General features: G+C 42.8%; 2 pseudogenes; both read left to right on the forward strand.

Moving 5' to 3' along the window:
• Positions 1-5,158: 5,158 nt before the first annotated feature.
• LOC106568041 (sodium-dependent proline transporter-like) lies at positions 5,159-13,660 on the forward strand (annotated as a pseudogene).
• A 57-nt stretch (positions 13,661-13,717) lies between these two features.
• LOC106568040 (retinoblastoma-associated protein-like) overlaps positions 13,718-17,604 on the forward strand; it is a 34,438-nt pseudogene continuing 30,551 nt past the window's right edge.

Below are 17,604 nucleotides of genomic sequence, written 5' to 3' on the forward strand. Positions count from 1 at the left end.
CAAATTGGATATGTGATTGTACGCTATCCATTTATGTTTTTTGTATGCTATTTTAATATGAAAATTAACCAATGATATCAGGCCACACCCGGCCATGATTACAGACACCTGTGTCTTTTGACACTATATAAATGAGTCATCCTGCAGTGTTTGTCATTCTACCCTGATGAAGACAGCTTGTCTGTCAACGTTGGACATAAATATACTGCTCAAAAAAATAAAGTGAACACTTAAACAACACATCCTAGATCTGAATGAAATAAAGAATCTTATTAAATACTTTTTTCTTTACATAGTTGAATGTGCTGACAACAAAATCACACAAAAATAATCAATGGAAATCCAATTTATCAAATCAAAATCAAATTTATTTTTATATAGCCCTTCGTACATCAGCTGATATCTCAAAGTGCTGTACAGAAACCCAGCCTAAAACCCCAAACAGCAAGCAAAGCATGTGAAAGAAGCACGGTGGCTAGGAAAAACTCCCTAGGAAAAACTCCCTAGAAAGGCCAAAAACCTAGGAAGAAACCTAGAGAGGAACCAGGCTATGAGGGGTGGCCAGTCCTCTTCTGGCTGTGCAGGGTGGATATTATAACAGAACATGGTCAAGATGTTAAAATGTTAAAATGTTCATAAATGACCAGCATGGTCAAATAATAATAATCATAGTAGTTGTCGAGGGTGCAACAAGCACGTCCGGTGAACAGGTCAGGGTTCCATAGCCGCAGGCAGAACAGTTGAAACTGGAGCAGCAGCACGGCCAGGTGGACTGGGGACAGCAAGGAGTCATCATACCAGGTAGTCCTGAGGCATGGTCCTAGGGCTCAGGTCCTCCGAGAGAAAGACAGAAAGAGAGAATTAAAGAGAGCATATTTAAATTCACACAGGACAACGGATAAGACAAGAGAAATACTCCAGATGTAACAGACTGACCCTAGCCCCCCAACAAACTACTGCAGCATAAATACTGGAGGCTGAGACAGGAGGGATCAGAAGACACTGGCCCCATCCGATGATACCCCCGGACAGGGCCAAACAGGCAGGATATAACCCCACCCACTTTGCCAAAGCACAGCCCCCACACCACTAGAGGGATGTCTCCAACCACCAACTTACCGTCCTAAGACAAGGCCGAGTATAGCCCACAACGATCTCCGCCACGGCACAACCCAAGGGGGGGCGCCAACCCAGACAGGAAGACCACGTCAGTGACTCAACCCACTCAAGTGACGCACCCCTCCCATGGACGGCATGGAAGAACACCAGTAAGCCAGTGACTCAGCCCCTGTAAAAGGGTTAGAGGCAGAGAATCCCAGTGGAAAGAGGGGAACCGGCAAGGCAGAGACAGCAAGGGCGGTTCGTTGCTCCAGCCTTTCCGTTCACCTTCACACTCCTGGGCCAGACTATACTTAATCATAGGACCTACTGAAGAGATAAGTCTTCAGTAAAGACTTAAAGGTTGAGACTGAGTCTGCGTCTCTCACATTGGTAGGCAGACCATTCCATAAAAATGGAGCTCTATAGGAGAAAGCCCTACCTCCAGCCGTTTGCTTAGAAATTCTAGGGACAATTTGGAGGCCTGCGTCTTGTGACCGTAGCGTACGTGTAGGTATGTACGGCAGGACCAAATCGGAAAGATAGGTAGGAGCAAGCCCATGTAATGCTTTGTAGGTTAGCAGTAAAACCTTGAAATCAGCCCTTGCCTTAACAGGAAGCCAGTGTAGGGAGGCTAGCACTGGAGTAATATGATCAAATTTTTTGGTTCTAGTCAGGATTCTAGCAGCCGTATTTAGCACTAACTGAAGTTTATTTAGTGCTTTATCCGGGTAGCCGGAAAGTAGAGCATTGCAGTAGTCCAGCCTAGAAGTAACAAAACATGGATTAATTTTTCTGCGTCATTTTTGGACAGAAAATATCTGATTTTTGCAATGTTACGTAGATGGAAAAAAGCTGTCCTTGAAACAGTCTTGAGATGTTCTTCAAAAGAGAGATCAGGGTCCAGAGTAACGCAGAGGTCCTTCATTCATTTTATTTGAGACGACTGTAGAACCATCAAGATTAATTGTCAAATTCAACAGAAGATCTCTTTGTTTCTTGGGACCTAGAACAAGCATCTCTGTTTTGTCCGAGTTTAAAAGTAGAAAGTTTGCAGCCATCCACTTCTTTATGTCTGAAACACAGGCTTCTAGCGAGGGCAATTTTGGGGCTTCACCATGTTTCATTGAAATGTACAGCTGTGTGTCGTCCGCATAGCAGTGAAATGTAACATTATGTTTTCGAATGACATCCCCAAGAGGTAAAATATATAGTGAAAACAATAGTGGTCCTAAAACGGAACCTTGAGGAACACCGAAATTTACAATTGATTTGTCAGAGGACAAACCATTCACAGAGACAAACTGATATCTTTCCGACAGATAAGATCTAAACCAGGCCAGAACTTGTCCATGTAGACCAATTTGGGTTTCCAATCTCTCCAAAAGAATGTGGTGATCGATGGTATCAAAAGCGGCACTAAGATCTAGGAGCACGAGGACAGATGCAGAGCCTCGGTCTGACGTCATTAAAGGTCATTTACCACCTTCACAAGTGCAGTCTCAGTGCTATGATGGGGTCTAAAACCAGACTGAAGCGTTTCGTATACATTGTTTGTCTTCAGGAAGGCAGTGAGTTGCTGTGCAACAGCTTTTTCTAAAATTTTTGAGAGGAATGGAAGATTCGATATAGGCCGATAGTTTTTTATAATTTCTGGATCAAGATTCGGCTTTTTCAAGAGAGGCTTTATTACTGCCACTTTTAGTGAGCTTGGTACACATCCGGTGGATAGAGAGCCATTTATTATGTTCAACATAGGAGGGCCAAGCACAGGAAGCAGCTCTTTCAGTAGTTTAGTTGGAATAGGGTCCAGTATGCAGCTTGAGGGTTTGGAGGCCATGATTATTTTCATCATTGCGTCAAGAGATATAGTACTAAAACACTTTAGTATCTCCCTTGATCCTAGGTCCTGGCAGAGTTGTGTAGACTCAGGACAATGGAGCTTTGGAGGAATACCCAGATTTAAAGAGGAGTCTGTAATTTGCTTTCTAATGATCATGATCTTTTCCTCAAAGAAGTTCATACATTTATTACTGCTGAAGTGAAAGCCATCCTCCATTTGCGAAGGCTGCTTTTTAGTTAGCTTTGCGACAGTATCAAAAAGAAATTTCGGATTGTTCTTATTTTCCTCAATTAAGTTTTGGCTTGGTCCTGTTTGTGGGTGAGTCCCAGAAAGAGGGCCAATTATCTACAAATTCTATCTTTTGGGAGGGGCAGAAAACAGTTTTCAACCAGCGATTGAGTTGTGAGACTCTGCTGTAGAGCTCATCACTCCCCCTAACTTGGAGGCGGCCAGAGACAATTAATCGATGCCGACACATCTTTCTAGCTGATTTACACGCTGAAGCTATGTTGCGCTTGGTGACCTCTGACTGTTTCATCCTAACATCGTTGGTGCCGACGTGGATAACAATATCTCTATACTCTCTACACTCGCCAGTTTTAGCTTTAGCCAGCACCGTCTTTAGATTAGCCTTAACGTCGGTAGCCCTGCCCCCTGGTAAACAGTGTATGATCGCTGGATGATTAACCCATGGAGGTCTGGATTTGGAGTCACACTAAAAATTAAAGAGGAAAACCACACTACAGGCTGATCCAACTTTGATGTAATGTCCTTTAAAACAAAATGAGGCTCAGTAGTGTGTGTGGCCTCCACGTGCCTGTATGACCTCCCTACAACGCCTGGGCATGCTCCTGATGAGGTGGCGGATGGTCTCCTGAGGGATCTCCTCCCAGACCTGGACTAAAGCATCCGCCAACTCCTGGACAGTCTGTGGTGCAACGTGGCGTTGGTGGATGGAGCGAGACATGATGTCCCAGATGTGCTCAATTGGATTCAGGTCTGGGGAACGGGCGGGCCAGTCCATAGCATCGATGCCTTCCTCTTGCAGGAACTGCTGACACACTCCAGCCACATGAGGTCTAGCATTGTCTTGCATTAGGAGGAACCCAGGGCTAACCGCACCAGCATATGGTCTCACAAGGGGTCTGAGGATCTCATCTCGGTACCTAATGGCAGTCAGGCTACCTCTGGCGAGCACATGGAGGGCTGTGCGGCCCCCCAAAGAAATGCCACCCCACACCATGACTGACCCACCGCCAAACCGGTCATGCTGGAGGATGTTGCAGGCAGCAGAACATTCTCCACGGCGTCTCCAGACTCTGTCACGTCTGTCACGTGCTCAGTGTGAACCTGCTTTCATCTGTGAAGAGCACAGGGCGCCAGTAGCGAATTTGCCAATCTTGGTGTTCTCTGGCAAATGCCAAACGTCCTGCACGGTGTTGGGCTGTAAGCACAACCCCCACCTGTGGACGTCGGGCCCTCATACCACCCTCATGGAGTCTGTTTCTGAACGTTTGAGCAGACACATGCACATTTGTGGCCTGCTGGAGGTCATTTTGCAGGGCTCTGGCAGTGCTTCTCCTGCTCCTCCTTGCACAAAGGCGGAGGTAGCGGTCCTGCTGCTGGGTTGTTGCCCTCCTACGGCCTCCTCCACGTCTCCTGATGTACTGGCCTGTCTCCTGGCAGTGCCTCCATGCTCTGGACACTACGCTGACAGACACAGCAAACCTTCTTGCCACAGCTCGCATTGATGTGCCATCCTGGATGAGCTGCACTACCTGAGCCACTTGTGTGTGTTGTAGACTCCGTCTCATGCTACCACTAGAGTGAAAGCACCGCCAGCATTCAAAAGTGACCAAAACATCAGCCAGGAAGCATAGGAACTGAGAAGTGGTCTGTGGTCCCCACTGCAGAACCACTCCTTTATTGGGGGTGTCTTGCTAATTGCCTGTAATTTCCACCTGTTGTCTATTCCATTTGCACAACAGCATGTGAAATGTATTGTCAATCAGTGTTGCTTCCTAAGTGGACAGTTTGATTTCACAGAAGTGTGATTGACTTGGAGTTACATTGTGTTGTTTAAGTGTTCCCTTTATTTTTTTGAGCAGTGTATTTTAGCATCTGAGCTCCTAGAGTGTGCAGCTCTCCTTTTATTTTTTTAAACATTTGATATCAACTACCTGTAGGGTACTCTTTATTCCCCTTGTATGACTTACAATGTGTCATGATGTTGATGATGAAGGGAGGCAGATGGTAGTGGCCTAAATCAAATGATTTGCTGTTCCAAAAACTGAACTGCCATTTTAACCTGACCTACTTCCACTTCTTGTCCTTAGTTAATCTCTTTGCTGTCTTTTCAGGTCCACTGAAAACACACACACTCACTCACATTTCCTGATGTGTGAACCACACCCATATCTGTTAATCTGGACTACATAGCAATTCCTACCATTGTCACTGACTGTATTTACCCTAAACAATGTGCAGTCCCAGTGTCTCATACAAGTTAAAATTGAGAGGCAGTACTTCACTTGTGACATGGAATTATACTCTTCGAAATCAAGGCATGACACCGTTATAGGATCTGTCTGACAGTTTTAAATGTGTTATATCTGTTCTAGAGTCCAGCACAGCTGAATGGGTTTAATTTAGCTCATGATGTCACCAATCCCTCATCCCAGCCACAGTTTGAGTCCCACCCCCTGCACCCGCAACAGACCCAAATATTCTCAGTAGAGAGCAGTGGGGTGGGAAGTATGAGTTTCTGCTCTCCTGTATCGGCTACTGTGTGGGACTGGGGAACGTGTGGAGGTTTCCCCACCTCTGCTACCGCAAACACACCTTAGTTAGTCTACTGTGAGTCTCCTTCAGCTCTCCATGTGAAGCTAGCACATAGTTGAATGATGAATCCTCTTGTGTTGGCTGGCAGCATTCCAGATGTTGTAAGTGATTATAAAGCCATAGTGCTGTTTGTAGGAACTGTCCTTACAGGCCGTGTATACGTGCATCAGCTCAGTGTATAAACAATGAAACGAATGAGGGTTGTCTCCACTTGAATTATCCAGTTTCCCCAGCCTAAAACCCCAAACGGCAAGCAATGCAGATGTAAAAGCATGGTTGCTAGGAAAAACTCCCTAGAAAGGCGGAACCTAGGAAGAAACCTAGAGAGGAACCAGGCTCTGAGGGGTGGCCAGTACCCTTCTGGCTGTGCCGGGTGAAGATTATAACAGAACATGGCCATTAAGGCCAGATTGTTGTCCAAGATGTTCAAACATTCATAGATGACCAACAGGGTCAAATAATAATCACAGAGGGTGCAACTGGTCAGTACATCAGGAGTAAATGTCACTTGGCTTTTCATAGCCGGGCATTCAGAGGTCGTAATAGCAGGTGCGGTAGAGAGAGAGAAGGTTGAAAACAGCTATGTACTTAAGAGCTGTTACTCTAACTTTGTAGGTGGTTTACGTGACTTAGTGCTGATCGTTTTGATCATCAGAGGTGCTACACCGGAGGGGTCACTTCAGGGTGTTGCCTTCTACCTGACCCCTGACTGGGGTCGGCTGACCAGTGCACAGGTACGTCCCGTAGTGGAGGCAGGCTGGTATAATATCTAGTCAAGTATAGGTTGTGTGTTTTTGTGTGTGTGTGCCTACCTTTAATGATGTGTATCAAGGCCCTTGCTGCTGGCCAACAAAGTAAACAGCATGTCTTAACTGTCACCGTTACCATGTAGGTGTGGAACGATGCTCCTCCCAGATCTTCTACTCACTGGGGATTGGTGTTGGTGGGCTACTCTCCATGGCCTCCTACAATAGGTTTAATAACAATGTCATTAGGTCAGTAGTACTCTTCTATGCACTCTGAGGCTATAGGCATGCTGGGAAATGGAGTCTACTCTAACATTGTTCTGCTTTCAGGTACTGTCTGGTCATCACCATAGGGAACTGCAGCACCAGCTTCTTTGTGGGGTTTGCCATATTCTCAATCCTGGGTCACATGGCTTGGAGGAAGGGAGTGCCTGTTAGAGAGGTGGAAGACACTGGTAGCGCTCAATGAGAAAATCACTCTTGTATTAACAATACATTTATTTTACGTTTATGACATGGTAATCACAATACATCCAGTTATTATCATGGCAATAAAGTTATTTTATGGGAAATATAAGCTCATTATTGTTCTTCCGCCAGGTCCCGGTTTGGCGTTTGTGGCATACTCAGAACCTCTTGCTCGACTGCCAGGCTCTGTGTTTTGGTCGATCCTCTTCTTTTTCATGCTGGGGGTCGACACTCTGGTAAACCACAGTTTTGTTCTGTATTGAACCACAGCGCTTTAAACCAACCAAACGCAGACATCTAACACCCCACTCCCTGTCTCTCTGACCCTCACCCCTGTAGTTTGGTGACATGGAGGGTATCACCATGGCCATGCTGGATGAGTTCCCACAGCTCAGAGCTAACATGAAGCAGAAGTCTCCGTTCCTGGGACTGCTGTGTTTCGGCTTCTGTCTAATGGGAATGCTGTTGATCACGTGTGTGTGTGTCTTGACTTGTTTATTAGTGAGGAAGGCGTGTGTATGTTAGTGCTGGTGTCCTTCTCTCCATAGGGAGGGATTTACTGGTTCAACCTCATCGACTCCTTCACCACTAGCTTCGGCCTCATCATTACCCTCTTCATTGGCATCTCCTTCTTCTATGGTACACAGCAACATGCACCTCTAACTCCATACCCTGCATGCTACATTTCACATACTAAGCACACATACTAACCCCTATTCAGACATGCCACACACTTACTGTATGTCATTAGTGTCTTCAGATACTTTGACTAATAAGTGTGTGTGTGTCTGCATTCCTTAATATTCACATGAGTGAACCAGTTTTGCCAGGACATCATTGCAATGATCTGTCTCTGTCCTCCCTGGTGCCGCAAAGTGCTGCTCTACTTCAAAGCATGCTGGGTATTCTGCACCCCATTTCTCCTACTGGCGAGTCAGGCAAATTTATTTGACCCTTGACCTTTACATTATGTCTCTGGGAAAGCATCCCTCTCTGTCTGAAATCCACCCTTTGTTGCACCCTCACAGTGGTGAATAATTGAAAGAAACTGACATCTATCCCCTTTCACCCTGGCTGTGTTCTCTATGGGTTTCTTTTCAATCACCCCTCAGTATGTCTGATATGTGTATTTTATGAGCAAAGTCTTATTGCTGATGTTTTCATTTCTGTTGCCTTTGTTTCACCCCACCTCTCTGTTTCTGTGTCCCTGTGCTTCCAGTTCATCCTGACCTATATCTTCATTGAGATGTACAACACCCAGCTGCACTATGGTGCCTATGTGTATCCCGCAGGGGCAAGGAGCTGGGTGTGTGCATGGGCGCCACCTGTTGTCTGCAGATCCACATATGGGCCATCATGGCCATCAGCAAAGAGTCTGGGACACTGAAAGACATCAGTATCGTCCACCCCATTTTCCTCCTGTCTGTCATCACCCAGGCCATGTTACACGGCTATAGTAATTGCCCTAAGGCAGGAGTGGGGAACCTTTTTGCCATCAAGGGCCATTTGGATATTTATAAATTAATTTGGGGGCCGTATTATTAACATGTGCTATTTTCTGCTTTATTCATGTTTTAATGTGACTTTAATCACTGACATTGGTTTTATAGTTTAAATATTACTTTTATGATGTTTCTTGTGTGCTTGAGTATTTAGAAAAGTGCTAGTCCTATTTAAATAAATATTAGTATTGTAAATAATGTTGTTGTTATTAGGATTACTTATTCAAACTCACCTCTACTGCGATGGCTGAAACTGCTTATCTTTGACGAGGCGTTTGATGTCAGCTGGCAGTAAAAATGACGCTACTCGCAGCTGGTTTTCCAGGTTGGTGTCAGTCAGTCTTGAGCGGAATCGAGTCTTTGCAAGGGTCAGTTTAGGTCGTCCCGAACACAGATGCGAATTTAAGTGCATGTCTCCTCAGAACAAGAACATGCTCAGTGCTAACATACATTTTGTAGAACTCAAGGAGAGGGAGGTTGTTGTACCTGGGCCTGAGCTTGTCATTGCTTTGCAGCTCAATGACTTTGTGTTGTAGGCCATCTGGCACATCCGCTGGTTTGATATTAAACGGAGTTGCAAATATGCTCAACTCCAGTTTACTTTTCACATCCTTAAAACCTGTTGGGGCTCGGGGGCAGTATTGAGAAATTTTGAAAAAAATATGTGCCCATTTTTAACTGCCTCCTACACCAACTCAGAAGCTAGGATATGCATATTATTAACACATTCGGATAGAAAACACTCTGAATTTTCTAAAACAGTTTGAAAGGTGTCTGTAAGTATAACAAAACTCATATTGCAGGCAAAAACCTGTGAAAAATAGATTTAAAAAAAAAAGTGAATTTTGTGACTGTACTATTTAGTGTCATTGTTTTATAGATACCATAGTGAGAAAGGATTCATTTCGCAACACCTACGGCTTCCACTAGATGTCAACGATCTTTATAAAGTTGTTTGAAGCGTCTATGATAAACAGAGAGCAAATTAGAATGCAAGGAAGTTGACATGTCATCACTTTATTTTTTTGCGCCTGCACACAAATCTGAGAAGCGTGAGTTTGTCATTATTGTTGATCTAGACATAGGATAGGTTGTGTGAAAATATTACTGATGTTTAACGTTAAAAATGGACCAAAAGATTAATGCTAAACAACGTTTGACATGTTTGAACGAACGTAAATAGATTATTTACTAGGTTTTTTTAGCTTTTCGGCGTGATTTTACAACCCCCCACCACGTTTTGTGGGAGCATAATGAACGCTAACTACTTGGTGTTATTTGGACATAAATTATGAACTTTGTCAAAAGAAACCACATTTGTTCCGGACCTGGGATTCCTGGCAGTGCCTTCTGATGGAGATAATCAAAGGTAAGGGGATATTTACAATGTTATTATCGATATTAGATGATGCTAACTGTATAGCATAGCTTATTGTTCTTAGCATAGCACCCCGTTTATTGCAAAATGTGATTTCCCAGTAAAGTTATTTTGAGATCTGGCCATTCGGTAGCAATTACGAGATGATAATATATTATTCTTTGAATGACAATATTATAATTTACCAATGTTTTCGAATAGTAATTTTGTTATGTTCACCGGAAGCATTTCAGAGAAGAAAAAATCTGAATTTCACGCTACTGTAAAATGCTGTTTTTGGATATAAATATGAACTTGATGGAACAAAAAATGCATCTATTGTATAACATAATGTCCTAGGAGTGTCATCTGATGGAGATTGACAAAGGTTAGTGCATAATTCTAGCTGGTTTCTGCTTTTGGTGACGCCTGACCTTGAATTGAAAATGGATGTTTGTACTTTTGTGGCTATGTACTGTCCTAACATAATCTAACTTTATGCTTTTGCCGTAAAGCCTCTTTGAAAATCGAACAATGTGGTTAGATTAAGGAGATGTTTATCTTTTAAATTGTGTAAAATAGTTGATTGTTTGAGAAATTGAAATTATTAGATTTTTGATGTTTTGAATTTCCAGCCTTGTTAGCAATCCCGACTCGGGGTTCATTGCTAACCTGTAGCCCCAACAGGTTTTAAACCGCTCACAAAATTCCTTTGTGAGCTTTCCACACTCAGCAGCATATTCTGACGTAATCTCAGGCTCTTGTCCTTGCAGAGTAGGAAAATGCACTGTGTTACCCCTTTCTAGTTGGACTTGCCACAGCTTTAATTTAGCTCCGAATGATATCACGTTTGACAGCAGATCGCTGAGAAGCTGGTTCGGCCTTTGGAGCTTGATGTTCAAGTCAGACAGATACTTGGTTATGTCCACTATGAAGGCCAAATCACACATCCGCTTGTCATCACTCAGTTCCGCAACAGGTTTCCCCCTTAATGAATTGTTTTATGGCATCCTTCAGTCATAAAACCGCGCAAGCATGTTTCCACGGCTCAACCATCGCACCTGACAGTGGTAAACCAGATCACCATACTCCGATTCAAGATCACTCAATAGCTCCTTAAACTAGTGGTTGTTCAGCCCTTTGCTTTTGATAAAATTGATGGTCGACACTACAGTTGCCATTACATTGTTCGGCTTCAGGGACTGTGCACAGACTTTCTTGATGTATGATGTAGTTGCATACAATTAAATCACTTGGATCAAGACGGAGACAACTCATTTATTTATTCACTAATGCGGTTAACCCCTTTTTCGAGCCAACCATGGCTGGTGCTCCATCTGTATTAAGGACACTTAATTTTTCAAACCGTAGCTCAAATTTGCTCATAGCCAAGACAAGTCCTCACCTCTGGTGGTGCGATGCATGGCTTCCAAAGACAGCAATTCCTCCCTTGTGTCCAACTCCGCTGTAATCCCACGCACAAAAATGGCAAATTGGGCATTATTTGTTATGTCAGTCGTTTCATCACATGCCAAAGAGAGAAACTCAATTTCTTGCGAAGTCCTTCAATGTTTTGTGCCATGTCAGTTATCCGCTCCGTGACGATTCTTCCAGACAAACTGATACTTTGGAACAATTTAACTTTGTCTGGTGCTAGCAACTCTGCAGTGGCAAGGAGACACTCTTTTACAAATTCTCCTTCCGAATGAGGCTTCAGCTTCTTTGCGATAAGCTCGCTCACCACAACTTGCTTGCATAACATTTTCCCCATCCAAACAAGGTTTTGTAAAGGCGGCTTGTTGGGCACCCAAACCCCGCTGAAGAGCAATGACTTTATCCACAAAAGGTTGTCCTTGCAACTCACTCAGTTTAGCATGTTTCGAGCTGTAATGACGCTACTTCATTACTTGCAAGTGCATCCCCACAAACTAGGCATACAGGTTTGCCTTTCTATATTCATTTGTCTTGGAAAATGTTACACTCTGCATTTACTTTTCTTTACTGTAGCCATTTTTCTGATGTACAGGTGCTCAATGATGATGAGCTGTCTGGTAGCGCCAAGGCTTTGGGTGAGGTGGATGGATTTGGAAAAATGATTTTTATGTGGAAAAATGATGTCTAGAGCTTTTTTTTATATAAAAAAAACGTATTTATGAATTGGCTCGGGGGCCTGATTAAACGGTGTTGTAGGCCGTATACGGCCCGGAGGCCGAACGTCCCCCACCCTTGCCCTAAGGGGACAAATAAAGCTGTATTGAAATGGCTTGAATACTGGAGCCACACTAAGAACACATGAAACTCTTGATAGTTTAAAGGCTGCCAGTGTGCAAATAATGTAGGACAGGAGTCACAAATTACATTCAGCCGTGGGCCAATATTTCCTCGAGCGGATGGTCGGGAGGCCAGAACATAGTTAAATAATTTGTACACTGCAAATTGACTGCAGTAGGTGGTTACTTTGAAGAATCTCAAATATAAAATATATTTTGATATAACACTTTTTGGTTACTACATGATTCCATATGTGTTATTTACATTTACATTTACATTATTTCATAGTTTTGATATCTTCACTATTATTCTACAATGTAGAAAATAGTAAAAATAAAGAAACTCTTGAATGAGTAGGTGTGTCCAAACTTTTGACTGGTACTGTATATGTGTTTTTGCTCAGAAAAATCACCCGTCGATCACCTATTGTGAAACCCTGGGTTTACATCAGTAAGGAAAATAGAAAATATACAAAGTCAAATCCCATTCATTATAAAAATCTATTTATTAATCTCTTTCTCTCTCCATTCAGCATTTTAAGAAATCTATTTGACCTCTAAATTCCTGGAGGGTGAACAACTTGAACAACAATGGAGGGGGAGAGGAATGAGTAGAGGGTGAAGGCACCGTTCATGGTAAACCTGACAGAGACACGTTCAACCTTGAAGAGGTGGATTTCACAGCTATGACCTGGGAAAATGGTAGAGGCATGACCCTTCCTCACTGGTGGAGGTGGAGAGTGTATCATCGCCTGCAGAGCTGTGTGTATGAAGAGACCGAGAATGGATTTCACTGTCCAGGCATCTTGCCCTGCCAGCCAGAAGGATACTTTTTTGTAATTTACTGTAATGAGACTTCTAATATTATTTTAATAAGAAAGACTGCTTAGAAGAAGTATCGGGTTGTCCTTTAGGACACTGTGAATTTGTGTTTTTATTTATCCTTTTAAATGTTTTTTACTCTGTTTATTTGGAGTTTGTGTATGTAGCCTAAAGGCCATTTGTGGTGCAGGGCAGAGCTGTTTGTGTCCGTTGACAAAGACTGGCTATAGGACGCATGTCGCTGTGTGACTGTGTGGTCTTCATCTCATCTCTGATATGTAGCTCACCAGAGGACTAGCAGTGCTATGGTACTCTTTTATGACAAAATAATAAAATGTATATAATTGTAATATTACTGCACATTGTTTCTTTTTTTAACCTTTATTTAACTAGGCAAGTCAGTTAAGAACAAATTCTCATTTACAATGAAGGCTACGGGAGCTGGGATTTAAAAAAAAATACAAATAAATATTGGACAAAACACACATCACGACAACACATTACATAAAGAGAGCCCTAAAACAACAACATAGCATGGATGTAACACAGCTGTCTGGGTTTAGGTCTTGATTTGCAAAAAAAGTCGATTTGCTTTTCTGATGTAATAATTTACGGCTAATCTGTAAAGAATATGTTATTCCTGTTGTCTTTCTTGTTAGAGCAGCCAAATCCTGCACAAATAACAGTTTTAGGTACTGTTATAATGCAGTTGTTGAAAGAATTGATGCGGTGGTCTTCAAACATGGCCGCCAGGGGATGTTGTACTTCAGGAGGGGGGAGAGGGGTGACGTCTGGTGGATGTGCGTCTGAGACCTTTTTCCGCGGTTTCTTTCTGCCGCGAGTCAGCGGACAAGTGAAAATCGGGGTTGTACGATATCGGAGTGAGATATAAAATAGAAAACCGATACAGTTACTGATTTGTATTTAGTTTAAATAATCTGATAACACACCAAGATGCCACCCAGAAAACGCAACTCTGGAGCAGCACAAAACAAGGAAATTAAACCCAGCATAAAAAATGCCTCCCCGGACAAGGATAAACCTGATTTTTCGATAGAATGGTAAACTTCCCATCTATCCGTCGTATTTAACAAGATACCGAGTCAAATGAATTGATTGTGTAAAACACTAGCTACCCTGTTATGTTACTGGCTAAAATATGACGTTATTTTCTATACGTAAAATTATAATTAATTGTTTGCGAGCTAGCTACCAACAACATTCCATACGAAAACAGGTCGAGTCGAACAGCTGGGAAAACATGTTACTGTAGTAGTTACAGCATTTGAGAATATGTGGCATGCCCCTTGTTTTGTTAACTACTGAACGCTAAGGATCTTGGGTACTGTTGTCTTGCCAAATAAATTAGCGAATATGATGGGGCTTTCATAGGCCCCCCATTAAAATGACTCCAGTCGATTTGATCTCGGTTCATAGATATTATTTCCCACTTCAGTAATCTTGTTCAACATTAGTAAGTAAGCATGGACACAACATTTGGGTCTGGATTACATTTCCTACCATTAAGTGTTAGAATTATGGCCTTAAAACTAGCTATAATCCTTAGTTGAAACAATAACAAAGCAGTTACCCTGCCTCTGTTTTTGGTAAAAAGCTGAGGGGTTGGCCTGGAGAAATGCAGAGCCTACATGTAACCACTCTCAAATTCAGAAACAGCTATGGATGCAAGGACTGGCTATCAATGATATCAAAAGTATAGCTTTTTAAGGCATTTTACGTTTACATTGTTTAAACATTGGAGGAAAACAAGCTTATATTTTGTGTTCTGGTGGGGTATGACAGTTGAACTAAAATCAATGGGTATTTATTGTTAAGGTTTGTCCAAAAGGCATGTAGCAACTAAGGTTTACAGACAATGACTAAAAACACCCTAATGCCACATCAACAACAAACTACCTGTACTTGTTGCTCCCCTCACAAATCATGACTGTCAAAACAGTGATTTTGTTACTATTCCGAGTGCACCATGTATGGTTTATCTAAATGTGTCTAACTTTCTTTTTTTGAACCATCAGGCACAAATTGAAGGATGCCGACTTTGTGACTGACAGATGCAGTGTGTGATCGTGCCTGGACAATATGGAAGGCAGTTCAGTCCTCAGTGGACAAAGTTCCTGTACGTATCCACTCATTGTCCTCAAGTTACTAGTAGAAAATATATATATTTTTTTAATCTACTAATACCATTTCTGTCTGCTCTGATGGATAGAATATAACAAGTGAATAAAAAACTGAACAAGAACTATTTGTCTCTGATATAAATATTATTCAAGGTTATTCACAGAGAGATTGACGATACATTCAATTTTCTTCTCTCTCTTATCAAAACAGGACACTCAAAAAAGGCTTTGGGTTGCTTGTTTGTTGGTGGCTGTGACCAACTTGGAAGTTGCAAGTTTTACCTTCACTCAAGTCCAGAAGGCAGTGGATCTGAAGTAAGTAGTAGATCCAGGAGTACCAGTGGGGCCTTTGTCAGCGCCAGTGCCCAGATCAGATCAGTTCTCTTTGTTCCAGGTGGAACGAAATCCTGCAGGGCTGCTGGATAATGTTCCTTTTGGCAAAAGGTGGGTCAGTGGTTGTTGATCACTAATGTTGCAAATGTTTTTTTTTTTTTGCAAGGCGAAGAACAACAAAGACATATACTTTCCCTCTTCATGTCTAGTCAGAGTTCTGGCGAGATGAGCAGCAGGTTTCTATCCATGGGTCTGTTTTCTCCCATGACGCTGTTAAGACAGGCCTGTGTTATGATACTGCTGCTGATGTGCATTGTCTGTGCTATCTGCAGGAAGGGTTCTGCAGATGGAGGATGACCTGGTCATATCCTTCCATCTAATGGTGTGTGTTCTGGAGTTCTTCATCAGGCACAGACCTCCTAGCCTGCTGCAGCCACTTTACAATAAGACTTTTTGACCTTCAGTCCCGGACTTCCCCTTACTACTGCAAGCCTCATGCCCTCACATTGACATTCTCTTACATTTACTTAAGACAAACACCCAATCCATCCACTTATAAGGTTGAGACGTTGTCATTTGTTACACAGAATAGGTGAGGTTCAGACAGTAAATTTACATGGCTGAGAATTCTGTGTTTGGGTTTTCTGTGTCTGTCATCTCATTGGTCGTCTGTTGTACTTGTGTTCCAGGTGAAGAATGTGTACCAGACCAGTTTCTCTGCTTTCCTGGACTCCATAGGCCTCTCTGGGACTCAGGACCTTCCCCAGGTAGGATGCACACACTGCATTAAATGCTGGAGCTTATTGCTATGCCCCAAGTTATATAGAAATATGTCAACAAACAATGGCCTCTATGGGACGGAGACACACAGACAGAGGACCGAGCACGCCCCTATTCACATCGACGGGGCTGTAGTGGAGACGTTCGAGAGCTTCATGTTCCTCGGTTTCCACATCACTGAGGACTTATCATGGTCCAATCACACCAACACAGTTGTGAAGAGGCACGACAATGCCTCTTTCCGCTCATGAGGCTGAATAGATTTGACATAGGCCCTCAGATTCTCAAAGTTCTACAGCTGCACAATCAAGAGCATCCTGACTGGCTGCATCACCGCTTGATATGGAAACTGCTCAGGATCTGATCGCAAGGTGCTACAGAGGGTAGTGTGTACAGACCAGTAAATCACTGGGGCCGAGCTCCCTGCCATCCAGGACCTCTACACCTGGCGGTGTCAGAGGAAGGCCCTAAAAATTGTCAGACACCGGCCACCCAAGTCACAGTCTGTTCTCTGCTACCGCTTGGCAAGCGGTACCAGAGTGCCAAGTCTGGGACCAAAGGGCTCCTGAACAGCTTCTACCCCAAAACCATAAGACTGCTGAACAGTTAATTTAACGGCCACCCGGACTTTCTGCTTTTCACCCACTACCTACATAGTACTTCAATCAATCAATCAATCACCTAACCAAACCTACATGTACATATTACCTCAATCAATCCCCCAAACTACCTCATACCCCAGTACACTGTCGGTCCTTGTGTATATAGCCTCTTTATTGTTACTATTTTAGAATATACACTACCATTCCAAAGTTTGGGGTCACTTAGAAATGTCCCTGTTTTTGAAAGAAAAGCACATTTTTGGTTTATTAAAATAACATCAAATTGACCAGAAATACAATGTAGACATTGTTAATGTCGTAAATGACTATTGTAGCTGGAACGGCTGATTTTTTAATTTTTTTTAAGGAATATCTACATAGGCGTACAGAGGCCCATTTATCAGCAACCATCACTCCTGTGTTCCAATGGCACGTTGTTAGCTAATCCAAGTTTATCATTTTAAAAGGCTGATTGATTATTAGAAAACCCTTTGCAATTATGTTAGCACAGCTGAAAACTGTTGTGCTGATTTAAAGAAGCAATAAAAGGTTCCTTCTTTAGACCAGTTGAGTATCTGGAGCATCAGCATTTGTGGGTTCATTACAGGCTCAAAATGGCCAGAAACAAAGAACTTTCTTCTGAAACTTGTCAGTCTATTCTTGTTCTGAGAAATGAAGGCTATTCCATGCGAGAAATTGCCAAGAAACTGAAGATCTCGTACAACGCTGTATACTACTCCCTTCACAGAACAGCGCAAACTGGGAGGCCAAGTACATCAGAGTGTCTAGTTTGAGAAACGG

The sequence above is a fragment of the Salmo salar genome, chromosome ssa13 (genome assembly GCF_905237065.1).
Source record: "Salmo salar chromosome ssa13, Ssal_v3.1, whole genome shotgun sequence".
Taxonomy (NCBI): domain Eukaryota; kingdom Metazoa; phylum Chordata; class Actinopteri; order Salmoniformes; family Salmonidae; genus Salmo; species Salmo salar.